At 37.1% G+C, this 15,199-nt stretch overlaps 2 protein-coding genes across 8 annotated transcripts in view; both read left to right on the top strand.

The window, feature by feature from the left end:
* LOC18103136 (probable LRR receptor-like serine/threonine-protein kinase At1g29720) overlaps positions 1-15,199 on the top strand; it is a 204,636-nt gene that overhangs the window by 162,634 nt on the left and 26,803 nt on the right. The window lies entirely within an intron of this gene.
* LOC127904019 (probable LRR receptor-like serine/threonine-protein kinase RFK1) overlaps positions 10,330-15,199 on the top strand; it is a 78,751-nt gene continuing 73,881 nt past the window's right edge. Inside the window, exon 1 of one of the 2 annotated variants that reach the window (XM_052445439.1) lies at positions 10,330-10,364. The gene's annotated coding sequence lies outside the window, so the exon portion shown is untranslated. Of the gene's footprint in view, positions 10,365-10,564; positions 10,611-15,199 lie in introns of those variants that run through there. The other variant, XM_052445440.1, reaches the window with a different exon arrangement.

Here is a 15,199-nt window from a genome sequence, read left to right as displayed (position 1 = left end):
ATATTTTTTGGATATATATTTTTGTATTTTTTAATTTTTTGTGTGGGAACCCAAAAATGGGTAACAACACTTGAAACACAAAAACAAACATGTTTTAATAAGGAAATTCAACCCAGCCTGAAATGAAAAAAATTTATCATCACTCAACTTTTGTACAATATAAAAAAAGTCACATCAATTTATTTCCTCTTTATAGTATGATAAAAAAATTCAATTAGAGATGAAAAAAATTTAAAGAGGAAAAAAATAAAATTAGAAATATCTTGAAAGGAAAAAAATGAAAGGGAAAAAAATTAGTTACTGGTATATTAGGCACTGCTTTGCTATGCGGGTCTGACTTTGTGGGTCTGTCATCATATTAAAATAATACAAAAACATCAAAATATTAATTTGAAGTAAAGAAAAAAATAAAAAAAAATTCAAATTTGTTTAAAAGCGTTTTTAAAATGCAAAAAAAAAACATGCTTTTAATAAGAAAATTCAACTCAACCTGAAATGACAAAAAATTATCATCACCTAACCTTTGCACAATATAAAAAAAGTCACATCAATTTATTTTCAATAAGAAAAAACAAAAAAATTCAATAAAAACAAATTAGTTGTCGGTGTATTGGGCGCTGCTCCGCTATGCACTATTCATAGTGGTACGGTAAAAAATACTTTATTTGAAGATGGTGATAGTGCAAATACATTTCATGCTTTTAACCCAACTCAAGTATTTTTATATTTGAAAAAAAAATTGTTATTCACTCGTTGTGGAGCGCGGGCCAATATGCTAGCTATCACATTATTATGTAAAGGTTATTTTTTAAAATATATTGAGATAATATTTTTTGTTTTTGAAAATTGATTTTTAATATCATCACATCAAAATAATACAAAAACATAAAAAAAAATTAATTTGAATTGAAGAAAAAAAATTAAAACATTTTTGAAATGCAAAAACAAACATGCTTTAATAAGAAAATTCAACCCAACTTCAAATGAAAAAAATAAAATCATCTCCCAACTTTTGTACATTATTAAAAAAGTCCCATCAATGTATTTTCTCTTTACAGTATGAAAAACAAAATCAATAAGAGAAGAAAAACAATTAAAGAGGAAAAAAATAAAATTGGTTATATCTTAAAAGAAAAATATTAAAGCGAAAGAAATTAGTTGTTGGTGTATAGGACACTGCTTTGTTATGCGTTATTCATGGTGCTACTGGAGAAAATACTTTATTTGATGATGGTACAAATACATTCCGTGTTTTAAACCCAACTCAAATATTTTTACATTTGAAAAAAAAAAATTGTTATTGACTCGCTGTAAAGCGTGGGTCAATATTCTAGCTATCATATTATTATGTAATGATTATTTTTAAATATTTTTCTTTTAAACTATGTTATTTGTTGTTACTCATTTTTGGGTCCTACGTGTTGGAGATGATGTGTACCCCTCTTGAACCAAATGCAGGAGTTTAGTTCATGATTGTTGAGGAATTGACAAAAGCAGAGAAGAAAGAAGTGTTTTTTGAACCCTGTTTCAGCTGTTTTCTGCTCTCTTTATCCTCCCCCTTTTGCTGCCGAAATCATCAGGTTTCTTAGGCTAATTAGGAGTCTTCAAAATGCTAAATTCGTTCCTTCTTTATCTGGTCTTTAAGGTTAGATAAATCCCTTAGAATTCGCACTAAAAAAATGATTCTGCTGTTGTCGCAATTCTATTGTAATACCAATTTTTGTTCCAATTTAGCCTTTGATTCTGACTTGGTTTCGTGAAATATCTGACCATCACAACTATATTCCGTCATTCATGACATGTTAAAGAATTGACCTACACTTTTATTGGGTCCTAGGGCTCACTGTTCTTGTGTCCGACTCTCAGTTAGATTGGTACACCCGACATGTCAGTTTCCGAATTAAATCAGGAGATTCTTGTGACCAACCAGATTGCGGCCGGATTCTGTTCTTCAAAACAAATTTATCTCACTTCGAACTCTCATGAAAGTTGTAGTCCTGTATGTTTAGATGCATTTGGGGTTTTGAATCGCCTGATTTCGATATCAGAAGCTCAAGATATTCCTCTTTGAATAACTAATATGAAAGCAGAGAATCCTGCCGCAAGAAGGGTTTAGGCACGAGTTCGCAAGTCTGATTCGAGGGATTACAGGCCAATTTGAATGACTTTCTTCGGACCAAGGACTGATTTGCAAAGTGTTAAAATGAGGGATTTAATCAAAGATGAAATTAGAAGGAAATGGGTTGGTTTTTAAGAAGTTGAAGAGGGGGACTGGATCGTCAGAAAATGCAGGAATTCTACCACGCTGGATAAGGAAATAAGACTTTGCAGCATGCACCCCTCCCCATCTGATTTCTTTCCTTTTCTCTGCAACTTCCTGCTGGATTCCATGATTCTCTCGCTTGATTTTTGAGAGCTGCAGACCACGTTTTTTCTGCCTCAGTCCAAAGGAAACGGTTGGTGCCTCACGGTGCCAGCTAAGGAAGGAAAGAAAGGAGTTGTACCACCCTTTGATCACTAGAAAGTAATTGCTGGAATCATAGAATAGGAATTATAATATTTTAGTTTCCTCATTTGCGTTATTCAATTGGAAATCAGCCGAGATTTACATCCTAAATTAGTGTATTTTGTTTCCTAAATAGAGCTGTTGTTCAGGCTATATAAACCTCCTCTGCTGGGAGAAGAAAAAAAGAAGAAGGGGAGAGGAGAGGGGGGAGCAGAAAAACGAAAGAGGAGAAGAGACAGGGAGGGAGAGGGAGCCATACGAAAGAAAAAAAGGAGGAGGGAGAGTGTAAGGAAGAGAAGAGGAGAGAAAGGAAATAATTCAGAGCGAAATACAAGAGAAAAAAAGTGAAACACGAAGCAAGGCTGAACAAGGAGAGGAATAGAAGAGCAAAGGAAGAGAAGTGGTGAGACCGAACGGCGAAGCAGAGAACACAGACAGTATAAGAGGTCAGCACCACCATCGCCTTCATCTCTCCAGAACCAGGTATGTTCACTTCCCTTCTCAGTCCCTGCAATAAAAATGATGCATGTTAGTCCGTGAAAAACAAAAAGAAAACGCAAGAAAGCCAATACTAGAATCGTCATTCTCCAGTTGCATAGTAACTCTGTGCCTGCGTTCTTGCTATCTGCAAGAATGAGCATGGACAGTGCGAAGGTAATTTAATTACCTCGCACTGTTCATCATGCACGCGTAAAATTTTGCACGTGCATGGCCTAATTAGGTCACTGGCTTGGGCCAGCCAGCCCAAAAAAAAAAAAAAAGGAAATTTTCTTCAAAATTATTAAAAAAAAAACTGTGATTTTCCCGCTTATTTTTTGTTATACTAAATTTTGCTTAATATTAGTTTGTATTTTTATACCATAAAGATACAAATCCAATATTAAAATACCCAGTTTTCATAAAAAACATTGAAAAAAATAAAAAAAATATTTTTGTTTTCATGCATATGACCAAGTATCTCAAATAAAAAATCATATCATATTTTCATATAACAAAAATTCAAAAATATTGCTTGAGCATGCATTTTGGCTTTAATAACTAGTTTATTAAAGTCACGAGAACTAGGCCAATATTTCAAAAATTCCAATTTTTTTTTTTAATATCTGGGGTTATGACCTTATACGTAAGACATATTCTGGATATTAAATTCTTTTGTTGATGTTAGAACGGTTAGGTTTTACTCGATGAGATAATGATCTCCTTACCGAAGAGGACTTTTCTTAATCTATAGACTGACCAACAACTTGAAAACACGACAAGACCTTATATTTTATCAGACAATAAAACAATGCAACTTACCTTAGGTATGGCGTATTTGGGGTGTTAATACCTTTCCTTTACGCAACTAGTCCCCTTACCCGATCTCTGAGACTAGTTAGGGTTCCTAGTGACCAAAATAGTAGGTGGCGACTCCCATTCTATTTTTCCATTGATAAAAGACAAGAATTCCCTGTCTCATTATGTTTTCGAGATAGATAAGATATGAGAGTGGATTTTTCATCACGACGTCGTATACGTGCGATATTATTAACCCTGTGCCAAGCTAGACCTAGGTGTTACAGTGTTTTCCACCGTGCATACACTTTATGTCTATAGTGTGGTCCATAGTGCAATAAGTCTATGTCAACAGTACTATTTTTTAAAATATTTTTTTTATACATATATTGAGATAATATTTTTTGATTTTTTTAAAATTTATTTTTTATATCATCACATCAAAATAATACAAAAAAATAAATAAAATATTAATTTAAAGTAAAGAAAAAAATAAAAAAATTCAAGTTTTTTTAAAAGCATTTTTGAAACACAAAAACAACCTTGTTTTAATAAAGAAATTCAACCCAACTTGTAATGAAAAAATATTATCATCACCTAACTTTTGTACAATATAAAAAAGGTGACATCAATTTATTTTCTCTTTACAGTATGAAAAAAAAATCAATAAGAGAAGAAAAAAAAATTAAAGAGGAAAAAAATGAAATTGAAAATATCATAAAAGGAAAAAAACGAAAGGGAAAGAAATTAGTTGCCGGTGTATTGGACGCTGCTCTGCTATGCTGGTCCTGGCTCCTTTGGTCACTCATCATATCAAAATAACACAAAAACATCAAAATATATTAATTTGAAGTAAAGAAAAAATAAAAATAAAATTATTTTTTAAAAAAGCATTTTTGAAACGCAAAAACTAACATGTTTTAATAAGAAAATTCAACCCAACCTGAAATGATAAAATTATCATCACCCAACTTTTGCACAGTATAAAAAAAATCACATCAATTTATTTTCTCTTTACAGTATGAAAAAGAATTCGATGAGAAAAGAAAAAAAAATTAAGAGGGAAAAATGAAATTGGAAATATCTTAAAAAGGAAAAAAAATTAAAGGGCAAGAAATTAGTTGCCGGTATATTGGGCGTTGCTCTGCTATGTGCTATTCATGGTGCTACTGTAGAAAATATTTTTTTTAAAGATGGTGATGGTTTAATTACATTCTGTTCTTTTAACTCAACTCAAGCATTTTTACATTTGAAAAAGAAATTGTTATTGACTCGCTACGGAGCGCAGGCCAATAAGCTAGCTATCATATTATTACATCAAGGTTATTTTTTAAAATATATATTTTAAATGTATTGAGATAATATTTTTTTTATTTTTAAAGATTAATTTTTTATATCATCACATCAAAATAATACAAAAACATCAAAAAATATTAATTTGAATTACAAAAAAAAAATTCAAATTTTTTTAAAGCATTTTTGAAATGCAAAAACAAACATACTTTAATAAGAAAATTCAATCTAACCTCAAATGAAAAAAAAAATTATCATCACCCAACTTTTATACAATATAAAAAAAGTGTCATCAATGTATTTCATCTGTACCGTATGAAAAAAAATTTAAAGAGGCAAAAAATAAAATTAAAAATATCTGGCAGCCCAGCTGGACCTAAAATTGGTGGGTGTGGCTGAAAGTCGGACTCTATAGCATTGAATCTAGCTATCAAGCCAAACCCAACACCTTTATAGCCAGACCCAATAGCGTTGGGTCTAGTTGTCAAGCAGACTCAACAACTTTTGGCACATAAAACAAAAAAGACAACGTTCGTAACAACATTTTTTTGACTAAAAATAGCAAAGACAATGTCCACGATTGCTACAGTGTCGTCTATAGTGCAAACATTCTATATCTATAGTGTGATCCATAGTATAATGAGTCTATATCCATTGTAAATGCACAATGTCTTTCCTTTAAAAGTATAATATCTCATGCAGAAAAGCTACAATGACATATAGGATTGTGTTGGTAATTTCGTTTCCCCTATGCGAGGACCGGTGGTGTACTAATAGTTGCTCAAAGGAGGCTAAGCACACTAAGACAATATTTAACATGGTTCGGCAAAATCGCCTACATCCATGGGAGAGAGTCCATATTATTAGAGATAGAGAAAGTATACAATAAATACATGGAGGAGGAGGATCACTTCACTCTACTCTACTCCCAACTCTCTTTGCTGCACTTGCAGCTGCTACAATGGCAGCAGGGCTGCTGCCATTGTAGCTCTCTCTTTCTCTCTACTCTTTTGCACACACTCACGTTCTCTCTACACGGTTTGCTTTGCTCTCTTGCTGCCTATTTAGGGGCAAGAATGGTGCCACAACTCCAGCTCTTCTTCAACAAAGGTGGCTGCACATGGGTTGCACCATTTTGTCAATGGTTGGTGCAACTACCATTGACAATGGCAACCCTTTCTTCTTAGGGTAGGTTGCACAAGTCATTTCCCATTAATGGCAAATCCCAACATCACCCCCTTTGACATTTATATGGGCAATTGTCCTCTTGCTTCTTCAGCACAAGCTTGCATCCTGCAGCTCTTCCAAGCTTACCATTCCGAGAGCATCTGTGGCCAAGTTTACAGGTACTCGCCAAACCTTTCATTCACTAGAGTTACTAAAGCACACCTTTTCTCACACAAAAGGATCACTACAACCAGATGGTCTGCCACTTCACATCTGAATAGTGTTAACGCTTGTCTCTGGGACATAACATTCCCCTTCGAGCGTATCAACCATGCTCGGTCCGGAATGATTCATCAAGCCTTACATCAAGGCTTTCAACACCCCCTCAAACGAAAATTTCTATTCCCAAGTGCGACAGTCATTATCTGAGTATCTCAATATGATCACGAGCTCACCACTCTTCCAAGAGTTTACTCATCCAGGAGTTGCGTCTGCCCTCTGTTCCACCCTAGGAACCACGCCTTACTTCTCTGTGAGTCTCTCGCTCTTAGTCCTAAGAGTCCAAGTAGCACTCCACCTTTAACCATGGGGCAGCCCATTAAAGGTTGATCCATATATGTCTTGATACTTTGAGTATTACAATGCCATTACTGAGCTCACCACCTTGATAAGAGTCAACTTGTTCCCGGAACCTGCGCATGCCCACTGCTCATTCCTAGCAGTCGCGTCTTAATGCTCCACAAGTCACCCACTTATTGTCCAAGGCAAATGTCTTCTAGCTCATTGATCTTTAGCATGGGGGCAATATTCATGAAAGTCAATCTTGCATTTGTCTTCATACTCATCATAGCCACTTCATTGGCTATCCATATGTCCACTCATATCTAGCCATCACATTGGCTCTGGGGCGTTCTGAACTGGGCTTATATCGTGGCCCTCACACCTTCTCTAAGGTGTCTTCGCCGTTGTCATGGGGCGGTCTGATCCGGGGCTCCTATCATGGCCCTCACACCTTCGCTAAGGTGTCTTCGCCTTTCATAGGCGGTCGCATCCTTCTTCAGCTGAGATGCTTCAAAGTGGCTTCAAAAGTCTCTACCACCATGTGGACTATGGGAGAGATTACTGCCACTGATTACATAGAAAGAGAAAGTTGCAGTATACTCCTCGCAATCCTCCACCTCGATTTCTATGTTTGGAGCTTCTACGCCTTTTTGCTTGACAGCTCCACCTACACCAATTCTCTTTGGTGTCTTCGCCTTTCATCATAGGCGGTCACCTTTTATCATAGGCGTTTGCACCCCCTCAATTAGGTGCCTCCACAACAGCTCTCTTTCCATCCTTGCATGCATTGGAAAGGTCTTCGCCTGTTGTCTTCATCAAGAGCATAAGAGACTTCATGTTGTACAAACTTTAACAGTCTCTGCTCTGAGCTTCATCTGGGAACACTTCTTCTCCTTGCATCTGTTGTCTCATTATAGTACCTCGTTGGATCCTACGGGTACTTCTGCACAATCTCCGTGTGCTCTCGTGCAATTTTTGTTCTCCAGATTTCTCCCTATTCCTTGCTTATGTTTGACAGCAGCTCATCCTGTCATAACACCTGTCCAAGTCAAAATAGGGTGCCAATCTTTATCCCCTTGCTGTATTTCTCTTCCATTATCAGGGTCTTCATCAATTCTCCCCTCGAGAAATCACAGTCACTGAATCTAACCTTTTTGGAGAAATCACCACTCCATCAGATCCTTGAACATACAGAACCCAACTGTTTCCTTGTGCCGTCATCCTGCTAGTCTTCAACTGTTTCATTACAACTGCTATATATACAAAAATAGTATCGTATGGATAATCCTTCCACTAAGCAAGTTCCCAGGAAAGATTGGAGGGGTCACACTGGTCCCGCTTAAAACCCAATCTCTTAGACAGAACTTCTTAGGCCATATCTATCCATCGTACTGTCTTTCCGTATATACAACCATTTGCTAGCTTTGTTGCGGCTTTCATTTACAAGTGATCTGGAATATACTGGTTTAATACATCATTTCTCAACATTTGGCGAGACTACTAGTGCTTAGATTCGTCAAGATTGGTCTTCGTCAATTTTCACTCTACACCTCTAATTGTCCACTTGATCGGGTGTCCAGAGTGTCCCAATTTTTGCCTTCCCTCAAGGCAATTAAAATTTCTCCACTTAGCAGTTCAGCATATGTAATTAGGCAAACATGTGTGACTTCTTTTTCTTCATCTCCATCGACCACCATGAGCCCTTCAGATGCCTTTTAATCGGGCAATCTGTCTTAATAATTCACCACCACCACTTTCGGTCTCAAATATCAACGATCAGACTGTACCATTGCATCCATAATGATCAAATTAGCTTGAAACAAGTCTGAAATCGTCCAAATCGCATTTCAGACGGCTAAAATTTGATCAAAACAATTCTGGCCTGATGAACGGCTCAGATTCAATCTTAGATCCGGTTGCACGTAGACTCCGCTGCACAAAATCTTCTCCCTCAGCTCGGAGCTCGGCTCGGCTCACAAACAGCTCGGCTCAATTCGGCTCGGCTCGCGGCTGATGACGTGGCTGGTGGGTCCCACAGTGATGACGTGTCTGCTGACTGGACGATGACGTGGCTGCTGACTGACGATGACATGGCATGCCAACTGTGCATGCTGGCGTCATGATTATGTCATGATGATGTCATCCTTATCCGGGTCTGGCACGTGGGTCGGGTCGTCTGGCATTCGGGTAGGGTCAGCTCATCCGGGTGAAGAAGACGCGTGTGACGCATGGCCAACAACCTCGCCGGAGCATGATGGCGCGTGAGGACGTTTTCGAAGCCTGATTTCGACGCCGTTTTCACCAGTGGCTTCGTCTCTTCCTCCTCTACACAGTGGTATGGTCAAAACATAATTTTGACAACTTTCATTTTTGAGCAAAAATCAAACACCACTTTAAACCATATGCTCTGATACCAATTGTTGGTAATTCTGTTTCCCCTATGCGCGGACCGGTGGTGTACTAATAGTTGCTCAAAGGAGGCTAAGCACACTGAGACAATATTTAACGTGGTTCAGCAAAACCGCCTACATCCACGGGAGAGAGTCCATATTATTAGAGATAGAGAAAGTATACAATAAATACATGGAGGAGGAGGATCACTTCACTCTACTCTACTCCCAGCTCTCTTTGCTGCACTTGCAGCTGCTGCAATGGCAGCAAGGCTGCTGCCATTGTAGCTCTCTCTTTCTCTCTACTCTTTTGCACACACTCACGTTCTCTCTACATGGTTTGCTTTGCTCTCTTGCTGCCTATTTATGGGCAAGAATGGTGCCACAGCTCCAGCTCTTCTTCAACAAAGGTGGCTGCACATGGGTTGCACCATTTTGTCAATGGTTGGTGCAACTACCATTGACAATGGCAACCCTCTCTTCTTAGGGTAGGTTGCACAAGTCATTGCCCATTAATGGCAAATCCCAACAGATTGTCTATGTCCTAACCACAACTGCAAAAAATGGTCTCTTTTTCATTAATAAACTGGGTATAATAGTTACTGTTTCAGCCTGCACAGGTGTAATAACACATGCGGCTGTAATAAGTAAACAATGTACTTCAATCAACTACCATAGACTGGAACATTGGACTAAATAAAATGCTCAAATGTCTTGTATCTTCTCTCATTTTATTTCTTTGTGGGCAGATTCAAACTGTTTACATGTTAACAGTGGTGGAAAGGACATAACCATCAATGAAAACAAAACAACCTGTCAAATGAAGGAGATGGACAAGTAGAAGGTGGTGCAGCTAAATATTTTGTAAATGACCAAGCTTCTGGGGTTTCAGTAGCACTGGGGACTTTATGGATGATTATGATTAACAAAATACTCGTTATACTGTATCTCTGCAATCATCAACCATCCCTGAATTATACCAAACAGCTCGCATATCCACAATTTCTCTTACCTATTTCCATTATTGCTTACAAAATGGGAACTACACAGTAAACCTTCACTTTGCAGAGATGCAGTTCACTAAGAGCCACATCAGCACCCGAGTTGCTGGAACCATGTTAGTCACCACATATAACACCTTAGGCAGGCGTATTTTTGACATTTATGTTCAGGTAAGTAGTCACTCTAATGTGAAACTTACATTTTTTTTGAAGTTGGAAGCAAGGACTACTTTGTCACAGGAAAGATTGGTTCGGAAAGGTTTCAATATTGAAGATGATGTTGGCAGTGCTGAAAAGCCTTTAGTGAAACAACTATTGAATGTCAATGTGACTAATAATAAGATGAGGTTGGCAGTGCTGAAAAGCCTGATAGGGGAGTTTATGGTCCCATCATATCAGCCATCTCTGTATTTTCTGGTAAGTTGTATGTTTGGCATTTATTCTCGATCATACAATTATCAACAATGCATGTACATATGATTGATTTAAAACCAGTACCACTGTGCTAAAGAAGAAGATTTTAGGGCTGCATAACAAATTTTGACATGTTTCTTATATTTGACCTTCCCTTTTCTTATGATCCACAACAATATGCCTACCTTTCCTCTCCTTCCCCTGTAAATGTAAATGTAGTGTAGGGTAACAGAGACTCAGGAAGGCGTGGATAGTATGAACCAACTATTTTATTTATAAGTTCTCCAATATTATGATAAAATAGTTTGGCACCTCAAGAGAGTATTATTCAGATTCTGGCATCCAAGTCCCATTTGGGCAAATTATTACAGAGAAACTCATGTAATTTAAGGAAGTGTCATATTTTAGTTTAAATATCCAATCTGTGTGTGTGTGATTGTGACTAATTTTTCTGTTTAATTGGCAGATTTGAAAGTTTATTCTAGTGGGAAAAAGAAGGGAATTGTTGTGGTTGTTGGAGCCGTTGGAGCATCATGCCTGGTTGCCATTATACTGGTAATTCTTTGGTGGGAAGGAAACTTGCTAGGAAAATTGCGCAGGAAAAGAGGTAACGCCATATATATTATTTACCCATGTTTGTGTTAGTAGTCTAATAAAATTCCACGCTGCATCCATGTTTGCCAGATGTAGGAAAAATTGTATGTGGGTATAACTTACATAGCTGCCCAAACACTGCAGCCTCAAACAGCATCCTATGGATTTGGTTTTCTTTCTAGTATGAGATTATGAACTAGATGGAAACAACTTGAGATTTCTGTCATAACCCATTTTTGGACCCCCGCATGAAAAATAATAAAATACAAAAAAAATCAAGAAAATATTATCAAAAAATAATAACAGTGAAAAAAAAGATGTCAGAACGCTAAAAAATGATCAAAATTGGTTGAGGAAGTTTAAAAATAAAATTTTGGCAGTGTTTTGTTGACTGATGAGAGCCCTGTTGACAAAGAAAATTCAATTTAAGGAGGAAAGTCCAAAATCAAATGTTTATGGACTCAATTAAATTTTATTGAAGGTTTAATTGAATTTATGAAGGTTTTGATTGCAAGAAAAATTGATTTTGGAGTTAATTTGGGCTTTAATTGGAAGAAATTAAAGTTCTGGGGTCAAAATATAATTTTTAAGAGTTAATTTGGTCAAATCAGGGGCTTAATTGCATAAATATTGAAGTTTGATAGCCAATTAGGGATTTAATTGAAGAAATCCAAGACCAAGGACCAAAATGCAAAACGCGCGCAAATTGAAGGCCTAATTTTGAATCTGACACGTTTTTGGCGCCAATTCCCATTTAAATGAAACGGCGCGTTTTGGGGAAAACGGCGCCGTTTCATCTACTGTTCACCGTAAAAAAAAGAGAGGCCAAAACGGTGCCGTTTTGAACGGCACTATGGGTCTTCTTCTTCCCCTGGACGCGCGAAACAAGGGAAGAAGAAGATCTTTTCTCCCCTGTTTCTCACTGACTTCCTTTCCCCCGATGACCCAAAAAGACGCCGACCAAGGGTCCCTCCACCTGCACAGCTTTCCGCGTGTTAGCATTAGGGGAGGAGAGGTGTCCCTAGGGTGGTAGAGGGGCAGCTGAACAGTGACCGCCCCGTCCACCCTACACCCCTGCGCCATTGACAGGGCAGGGGTGTAGACTTCCTTTTTCCCCCTATAAATACAGGGGAGAAAGAAGACACGGGGAAGAAAAAAAAAGATAGAAGAAGGGGGAGAGAGAGAACAGAAATAAAGAAGAAGAGAGAAAAAACAGAGGACAAGAGAAAAAAAAAACAGAACACGAGAGAAAGAAGAAGAAGAAGAAAACAGAGGAATAGAGAGAAGAAGAGAAGGAAAACGTAGAGGAGGAGGAGAAAAGAAGAAGAACAAAAAAGAAGAAGTAAAAAAGAAAAACAAAACAGAGGAAAAAGAGAAAAAAAGCAGAGGAGAAGCATCGGGGAAGCAGCGCCACCGGGTCCAGCCGCCGTCTCCGCCATCGCGAGCCACCACAGCCGAAAACAGCCACGCCTCTTCACACGGGGTAATCTTCTCTCCTTCACTGCTCTATTTTCTATTTCCCTTCATTTTGCATGCAGAACGTGACCAGTTCACGTTCTGCAGCAAAATGAATAATTGGTTGGTTACTGTGCACATTATAATCTTTTGGGCCAGTGACGGCCCATTTTTTTTATGTTGGGCCGATGCTGGCCCATTTCATTGTCTTGAGGTTGGGCCGTGCTGGCCCATTCCCATTAAGTATACCGTAACAATACAAATTGGGTATTAAAATACCCGGTTTTCGTCAACTAGAAAAAAGATATAAAAAAAAGAAATTTTTTTTTGTGCATACGACCAAGTGTCTCAAAGCTAAAAAATCATTCGTATTTTTTTTATCATACACCAAAGAAATGGTTTAGCATGCATTTTGGCTTTAATAACCAGTTTATTAAAGTCAAGAGAACATTGGCCAATATTTCAAAAAAATATCAAAATTGTTTTGTTTGGTTTTAATACCAGGGATTACGAATTTATACGTAAAACGTATTCTCAGTATTAAAAAGTTTTTAATAATTTGCTTAGATTTTTTTTATTTATCAGACCATAAAATAAACGCAGCTTACCTTAGGTAAGGCGTATTTGGGGTACTAATACCTTCCCTTTACGCAATCAGTCTTCGTACCCTGTCTTTGAGACCAGTTAGGGTTCCTAGTAACCAAAATACTAGGTGGCGACTCCTAGGCCATATTTTATTGGTAAGAGACAAGAATTCCTTGTCTCTCAATATTTGTCAGATAGATTTACATATTTAATTTTTGATGGTGGACAATCGCCGCGACGCCGCATACGTGCGACAATTTCTTTGCTAAAATTATGCATGGACATTTAGGGAAAAGAAAGGCAAAAGAAGCATCAAGTTTCATGGGCTTATCTTTTATTCAGATACAAGTGACTGTGATATTTCACCTCAAGATGATCACACAATTATTAATTTTATGAGTTTGATTGGCATCGTATCTAGTAAGGGTGCTTTCCTGAGGAGGAGGAAAGTTCAGGGTAGACATGCTTATGTTGGAGAATGAAAAATGCCTCTTTTCAATGGAGTTTCATGGTCTACTTTTCTCCAGAACTGATTTTGACTCGTAAATATATCAAGAGACAAACAATTCGTTGGCACTTTATGTCCTGTCTCCTACTTGAACAGATGTCAAAGGACTTGATTTTCCAAAGGGAACATTTTCTCTGAAGCAAATTAGAGCTGCCACTAATGACATTTGGACGTGCTCTGTTTCGTGAGTGTTCATCAATTTTAAATGAGAATATTCACCTAAAATATTATAATGCATAGTATAATTGAAATGATCACATGGATAACACTGTGTTTTCTTATCGGATTATTTGTAGGTCATGAAAACAATCAGCTTAATCTGGATTGGCCTACAAGGCTTAAGATCTGTATTGGGATAGCTAGAGGTCTAGCTTTTCTCCATGAAGAATCAAAACTTAAGATCGCTCACAGAGACATCAAAGCTACAAATGTGCTACTTGATGGGAATCTGAATCCTAAAATATCTGATTTTGGATTGGCTAGGCTTGATGAAGAAGAGAAAAGCCACATCAGCGCCCGAGTTGCTGGAACTATGTTAGTCACCACATGCATTAATAAAAGCTGCGATTTTTGGTTTTACTTTTCAATGTTAAATTACAAGTGTTCTTCATCTTGACATGCAGAGGATATATGGCACCAGAATATGCACTATGGGGTTACTTGACTGACAAAGCAGATGCTTACAGTTTTGGGGTTGTTGCTTTGGAAATTATTAGTGGGAAGAACAACAATAACTACATGCCAAGCAACAGCAGTTGTGTTTGTCTCTTAGATTGGGTAATCTTCTTCCTGTGCTTAATACGTTGCACTTATATTGTTGCTTGCAAGTCTTAGTGCTGAAGTTTTAAATTACTTCATCGCAGGCCTGCCATTTGCAACAAAGTGGGAGTTTTATAGAGACGTTAGGATCTGAAGTTCACATAGAAGAAGCAGAAACTTGTGTACAAATGCGTCCCCTACACTTAGACCTACAATGTCTGAGGTAGTAACTAGTGAGCATGCTTGAAGGGCGAATGGAATATATATAGGAACATGTATAAATTCCACCTCTACGAATATGAAAGTGGTGTAACTTCAAATAAAAGAGGGAGAGAGTTTTCTATCATAAATATTTTTGAAAACAAGATTTTAATACATGACTATAATACTGTTAAATTAGTTGTAGATCTCTTTATGTTTTTGGATAATATTACAATTCTAATATTACAAAAGTTTTAGTTTTAATTTATGAACACTAATAACTTTAACAAATTAAAATTCTAATGCTAATTGAATATTTAAATTGTAAAATATCTTCATGTAAATATAACATTATCTATCAAGTAAAATGAAATTCATTATATTACAGTGAGGAATTGTCAAACTAGTTGATACTGGAATCCCTCAGGTCTTTAACTTTTCCCACGTACAAAAGTTTTTTCTTGCTTTTCTTTTGATCTCCAAAGACAGC

This window comes from Populus trichocarpa, chromosome 11 (assembly GCF_000002775.5).
Source record: "Populus trichocarpa isolate Nisqually-1 chromosome 11, P.trichocarpa_v4.1, whole genome shotgun sequence".
In the NCBI taxonomy this organism is placed as follows: Eukaryota; Viridiplantae; Streptophyta; class Magnoliopsida; order Malpighiales; family Salicaceae; genus Populus; species Populus trichocarpa.
Note: the sequence above shows the minus strand (reverse complement) of the source record. Positions and strands in the feature narration are given on the sequence as shown.